This window comes from Sapajus apella, unplaced genomic scaffold (genome assembly GCF_009761245.1).
Source record: "Sapajus apella isolate SASKATOON/1434 unplaced genomic scaffold, GSC_monkey_1.0 scaffold21, whole genome shotgun sequence".
NCBI lineage: Eukaryota > Metazoa > Chordata > Mammalia > Primates > Cebidae > Sapajus > Sapajus apella.
The window spans coordinates 16,293,731-16,300,979 of NW_022436961.1; the positions used below are offsets into that span (position 1 = coordinate 16,293,731).

A 7,249-nucleotide genomic window follows, 5' to 3' on the forward strand; every position below is an offset into this window, starting at 1 on the left:
TTAACAATATATAACTCAAGAATGTTTCCAAATTGTTCATTTCTTTCCTTTCTATCCACTTCTCAGTGCCATTTGAGATTTTGGATTTGAGATTCCTTCCTTTACTATTTATTAGCAAGGACAGTACTTCATATTGATTTTATAAGCTGTAAGTCATTGCTAAAACTGGGTGGGTTAATTTTACTTCCTAAATCTGTCTTGTATTCATTACTCTGTGCCCCCACCCCATATCCTCTATGATATACTGTGCTAAATCAGGCACTCAGCAGTGATGTACTAAAGATTGATTATTATAGCCTCACCTCTAATTTTTCACATCTCAAGTCCATTCTCCACTCAGTAGTAATAGTTAGATCTTTCTTAAAAGCCAGTTCCAATTATCTCACGTTCCTACTGAGCACTTGGTGAGTTTGCAAGAGCCGCTGGAACAAAGTACCACAAATGGGTGGCTTAAATAATATAAATATATTGTCTCACAGTTCTGGAGGCTTTAAGTCTGACATGAAGGTGTCAGCAGGATTACTCCCTTCTGAGGGCTCTGAGGGAGAATTGGTTCCAGGCCTCTCTCTCATCTTCTGCTGGTCTGCTGGGAATCCTTCGTGTTTCTTGTCTTCATGTATATCACCAGTATCTCTGCCTCGTCTTCACATGATGCTCTCTCTGTATGCATGTCTGTCTCCAAATTTTTTGTTTTTATGAAGGCACCAGACATAGTGGATTAAAGCTTGCCCGAATGACCTCATTTAAACTTGATTGCTTCTGTGAAGACCCTATCTCCAAATGGAGATCTCTTCGCCATCTTTTCTCCTCCCGTGGAGCCGCAGCCATGAAGGTCGAGCTGTGCAATTTCAGCGGGTACAAGATCTACCCCGGACACGGGAGGCGCTACGCCAGGACCGACGGGAACGTTTTCCAGTTTATTAATGCAAAATGCGAGTCGGCTTTCCTTTCCAAGAGGAATCCTCGGCAGATAAACTGGATTGTCCTCTACAGAAGAAAGCACAAAAAGGGACAGTCGGAAGAAATTCAAAAGAAAAGAATGCGTCGAGCAGTCAAATTCCAGAGGGCCATTACTGGTGCATCTCTTGCTGATATAATGGCCAAGAGGAATCAGAAACCTGAAGGCTTTGGAAAGGCTCAACGAGAACAAGCTATCAGTGTTTTTACCCCGCAGGGCTGCCAAGGAAACAAAAAAGGCTAAGCAAGCATCTAAAAAGACTGCAATGGCTGCTGCTAAGGCACCCACAAAGGCAGCACCTAAGCAAAAGAATGTGAAGCCTGTGAAAGTTTCAGCTCCCCGAGTTGGTGGAAAACGCTAAACTGGCAGATTAGATTTTTAAATAAAGATTGGATTATAACTCTAAAAAAAAAATGTCCCCCAAAATATTTTTTTTTATTTTGGGGACATAATAATATATATTTTGTTATTTGGGGGACATAATAATTCAACCCATAACTTTCTAAGTATAAAATGTTGGCTACTTCGAAACATTAAAATCCCTTTACATGTCATATGAGAACCTGAGTATCTCATTCCTGCCTTCACTAACTTCAACTCCTGCCACTCTCAAAATATCTTGCTCTTCTCAAATTAAGGAGGCAGAGAAAAAAGCTTCTGAAGGAATTTTTATGGTATCATCAATAAAACAAAACAAGAATACTGACAATCTCATGTAGTTTTCCTAGCCAAATCTTATTCTTTCATTAAGGCTCAACATAAGAGTTACCTCTTTGGTAAGCAATCTAATTAGTCAAGTTTAGTTGGATAACTTCTGTGCATTTAGCACTATTCCTTTTTTATTTTAAGCTTCTTCATAGGTCACTGTGAGCACGCTAAGGGCAAACTCCACCATGTTTAATTCTGTGGCACAACCCAGTTCTTGTTCGAACAATGATTAAATGGATGCACCTTCCAGGGAGCATGTAGAAAGCAGATTTATTCCAAGAGGTGAAAAGGAACACACTAGGGCAGGACCTCAGGGTTATTTGATCTAGGAAAGAATATCAGCAATTACGATGGAGGAAAGAGATGTAGAATTTGGTCAAAACAGTGGGGAAGGAAATAAGGTAAAGCATCAAATAAAGATAAAATTGTGAGACTCTCTGTACACTGACATAAGACAGCTTCCAACAGCATAAAGAAAATTAATTTGCAATTGGACAACAACAGAATTCAAATCTCAGCTCTGGCAAGTGCCAGAGCTTACTGTCAGATCTTGCATGTGTTGCTTAAATTCCAGAGTGGGGGTCTCAATAAAATAGAGACCCAATGTTTTATATTAACATTGTAATCAAATTGTAAGATATCTTATCCTTGCTCTCAGGAGAGACTTTCCACCCAGCAAACAGATGGATTACATGTTAGGTAGAGTTTTCACTACCGGTGCATGTGCAAATTTAGTTTTACCTCCCATATTTTAATATCATACAATTTTAACTTAAATGTGGATTTATAGTTGTAGCTTCAGTTGTCTTTGAAGGAAAATTATGGGACTCAGCGTTGCCAGAAGACATTAATGTGTACACAGAAATCTCCTATCATACTAGCGAGAAAGGCAGTAGAGACAAGCAATAAAAACCATCAAGTACATAGAGAAGGAAAATACAATTGTGGGGTGGTAAAGAAGTGTCACATTTTGCTATGCAAATACCGGCATTATTTGAATTATGTTTGATGACAAGACACTTATGTTTACGAAATTAAATAATTTAACAATTTTAAAGTAGAAATCGCTGAATCAATTAGAATATATCATCCTGTTTTTCTAGAAAACAGAAAAGATTGATGTGGCAAATTGATGCAATATTTCTATATCAAAAGCTTACCAATCAACTTGTTAATGGAAGTTGTTCAATTTCTGGAGGTCCATACATTAATTAAAGACAAAGTAAAAGCATGAGTTTAGCCATGGGAAACATTGAAAAAATCCCTCAGTAGTCCCCTTTTATTTGCTGAGAATATATTCCAAGACTCCCAGTGAAGGCCTGAAACTTGGGATAGTACCAAACTCCATACATACTATGTTTTTTTCTATATATACACTTAGGTTAAATGTATGATAAATGTACAAGTTTGGCACAGTACTCTTGAGCTTTGGGACCATTATGAAGTAAGATAAGGATTATTTGAACACAAGCACTGAGATACTGCAAGTGTTGATCTAATAATCAAGATGACAGCTAAGTGACTAAAGAGCAGGCAGTGTCTACAGTGTGGACACACTAGAAAAAGACAATTTACAATTCCAGGCGGTCTAAAGCAGGGCAGGGAGAGATTTCATCATGCTACTCAGAATGGTGTGCAATTTATAACTTATAAATTGTTTATTTCTGGAATTTTCCATGTAGTAATTTTGGACCATGATTAACCAAAAGTAACCAAAACCATGGAAAGTGAAACTGGATGAGCAGGGAGCACTGTATGCTCGAGAGGTCAAGATCAAAAGCAAAGCCTATCAATAGAGCAAGGTGCAATTTCGCAACCAGGTGTAGCTGCTAAAGAATGAAAGCGATTTGGACAAATCTATTCTCTGGCTTTGGAGATGGCTTATATGCAAACGTCCATTCTGATACTGAAGAATACTTTGAATTACCAAGGTGGATGAAATGCAATTATAAACTATTTTTGATTGGTTAAAATTGTGTATATAATATGCTTCTTTTTCTCTTTTAAAGAGCTTATTAAAAATGTATTTTATACTTATTGAAGTTGTTTTTCAATTGCAGCAATGTGTACATAAATATTTTAAAAAATGTTTTACTTGCCTCACGACAAGGACTCAATACTGGAATATTTGAGACTTTGAGGATCAAATCTTGAATATCTATGAAGCACTGTTAAAACACTCTTAGCTAAAAGTTGACTAATTTTCTTGTCCATTTTACTGTCCAACCCATGATGTGGTTGCCGCTTCTTTAGTCCTTTCTGAGTTACAAATGAAGAAACTTAGCTGGGGTGCAGAGAAACGATACTTTCAGTGAGAACAGCTCCTGCGTAAACAATAGATCTAGAAGGACCTTGGAACACTAACAAAAACACCACCAATAACACAAGTTTTATAAATAGATGTATGTGTCTTTTTTTAACATCACCTCTATGAGGGCAACACGTTTGTTTTCTAAGGCAAAGATGAAATATATATATGTAATAATATAAAAACATAAATATATAAAAAGTCTGTTGGGAAACTTTCTATTCTGAGATCTAAAGTGTTACTTATATGAAACTTTATAAATAACTTTATAAACTTACATGTTACTTATATAAAACTTACTATATTGAAGAAGTAAAGTTTTAAAAACTTGGTCTTTTTTTAACTGTAAATTTAGAAGTTAAAGCGATGGCATTCTTAAGACTTTTAGAATTACTAAGAAAGAACTATGTCCCTTATTTTTGTTTTGAAAAGTATTTCTAAATAACCTTTGAAGTGGTGTTTATAAGATCACTATATTCCAGGCTTTGGAAATCATTTTCTCAGATCAAATACAAGCTTAAGATACCATTTAACTGTTCTCAGTATGGGAATAAATTTGTTCATTTCTGAGTCTGTGTTGTGCTTATATTAAATTACTGTCTAACTGGTTTCCATCCACTTTCCAGATTACCTTAAATAGAAAATAACATTACTGCCCCAGGTCATTTTTCCTCATATAAATGGATTAGATATATATTTTTTCTCATTGCTCCTTTAGGGAGATTTAATCTGGCAGCAGCGTTTTCTGTGCTTTACCCTGGTTAAGGAGCATGATATCCATTACCATTAGTGGACAAGGTATAGTTAGATGTTAATGAAATTATGTTATTCCATTTTGGAGGTGGATTAAAATAATCCCTTTTTCTTGAAAATGGAAAGCCTTTCTGCATGGTTAGCAGCTGTCATTCTAATTTATGATTCAATATGCAGAGTGGTAGGAAAGAAAAGAGTACTTCACAAACACAACAGAGTCCCAGAAGAAGCCCCCAACATTTATACTCCTGGAAAAAGGCTCACTTTATGTTTGGCAAATAAACATTTTCTGGAGTCTGAAGCCAAGCCCTTTTCTCTGAGCACTATGAAATTAGAAGTGGAAATTAGTATTTTGTGTCATCTTTATTCTAAAGAGCTCCAAAATCATACACATGTTACTGCATCTTTGGCTTTTATTTATGAGATAGAATGCAAATGGTGCTAGGTTTGCTGGAAGACCTTTATGCCCAAAGGTTGGAATAAAGACTATTATTCTAGTGGCCTTCTGAGTCCCTCCCAGAGTAAGCTGCAGGATTAATGACTTAAAAAATATTGGATTTAAAGAGTTAACTGCAGGTTAAAAGTATTTATTCTTACCTCAGTTTCTATCCCTGTGTATTAAAGTCCCTCTCTCTTTACTCACTATTTACTTATCATTCAGTTTTTGATGCTTGTGTGGCCTCCACAGGTAGAGGGGGCAAAGATGGGTATGGAAGAGGGGGACAAATGACAATAGAATGGAGCCATTATGTGTGAAAATAATAATCTGGGCCCTAGAGTGACCTATTTGGAAAGCCTGAAGCAAAGAATGAATGCAAAATTTTACTTTTAATCCTAGTTTTCTAAAACGGCACGGGAAAATCTGGTTTAAATATACATGATTTTTGTTAGAGATATCAAAAAGAATAATGAAAATTAAACCAAGAAAATGTGCATTTTGTTTGAAATATTGAATGAATAATGAAAATTAAACCTATAAAATGTGCATTGTGTAACTCTAAATATGCTAGTCTATGTATTTTTTGATGTCATCTTCTAAAGAGCCCAAGGCATGTATGGTGTCTGTACATTTAAGATAATCAGGTGTTACAATTTTTTAACCTATTTACTAGAAAACTTGAGCTGAAAAAAATTTAACAAGCAGCTTTAAAAGCTGCTTTTTTTGTTTGTTTGTTTTTTTTTACCCTCTGTGCATACGTCCTTGGCATGTTTTCTTTCATCCTCACACCCATAATAAGATTGTAGCATCTCAAAAAATCACATTTGCATTAGGAAAGCTAAAGGCTTTCTAAAAGCCCCATCCAGATGACCTGGCTTAGCTCCAGCCACTTCTGAAAGGGGAAAGAAGTTGCTAGAATTGGTTTATACTTCTCATAAGTCATCCCCTGGAGGAAGGGTACTGTTCACTTCTGTCTCCAAGAATAAAGAATCTCTGCCACAGGTGCTGTGAGCAGGGAAGGAGGGAGGCTATTGTTGAGTAAGCAGTAGCCCGCGTTGAGGTCTGTCACGGGAGACAGGACTCCTTACTTAGGATTCCCTCTGCTCAGAGGCAGATTTGTTTTTTTCTGGCAGTAGCTTAATGTATAATCCTCCCAGAAAACCATAGCCTCCAGCTCCTCAAACAACTATAACCATAAATATTGTCCATTTGCACTGGTTTGGAATAGGATCAGTGAATTCACAAAAAGTACTTAAATTATGTGTAAATAAAAGATATAGTGTCATTTACAGTAGAAATCTATCAAATAGGTGGCAAAACAGGCATTGATTTCCTGTGGAAAATGCACCTGTTTTAGGAGCAGTATTTAAATTTTAGTTCTGCCATTAAGTAGCTATGTTAACTTGGGGGGTTTATTTACCATTTCAGAGACTTCATTTACTTAAACAAAATAAGATTGCAACCTGGGGAATGCTATGAACATTAAATGAGGTTATGCATCGAAAGTACTTATAATTTTTGGCACATATACCAACAGCCTAATACATGGTAGCAAATATTATAATGTAGGCCCTAATATATCCACTTTGTTATAACAAAAACCTATGTTCTTACATGTTTCTAAGGGTGAAGGCATTCCATATAGGAAAGTATGGATTTTTTTTACAAATTGTCACTTAGATGAGGTTAACAATTGAGTGTATTACTAGGCTAACTACACTGTACTGATTTGCTACCAAAAGTATTATTTCTAAGTGACTCTCACATGTTCCATCTTTGCAGGCTCACTTACAAAGTATCACTGGATTAAGTGCTATGGAGATTTATCCTGCTATTGTAAAACAGAGCACAAATTTGGTAGAAAATTACAACATCTAATTATGACATTGATAGAAAAGTAAACAGTTGCATTTTCAGTACTCTGTGATGTAACTTGCACTCTCATTTCACCCAGGACTGGAGAAAAGCTCACATGTTCTGTGTTCCTTTTTAGAGAATATCAAGTACTTCCTGAGGAAATGTTTACATAAGTAGCTTACTAGACTAAATTACATTTTTTTAAAAAAATTGTCATTTTTTCTTT

General features: G+C 35.9%; 1 pseudogene across 1 annotated transcript; it reads left to right on the forward strand.

Annotated features, from left to right (window-relative positions):
- Positions 1–781: 781 nt before the first annotated feature.
- LOC116558224 lies at positions 782–1,372 on the forward strand (annotated as a pseudogene). The gene has a single exon (XR_004271909.1). The product of XR_004271909.1 is annotated as a 60S ribosomal protein L24 pseudogene (transcript).
- The last annotated feature ends 5,877 nt before the right edge of the window (positions 1,373–7,249 follow it).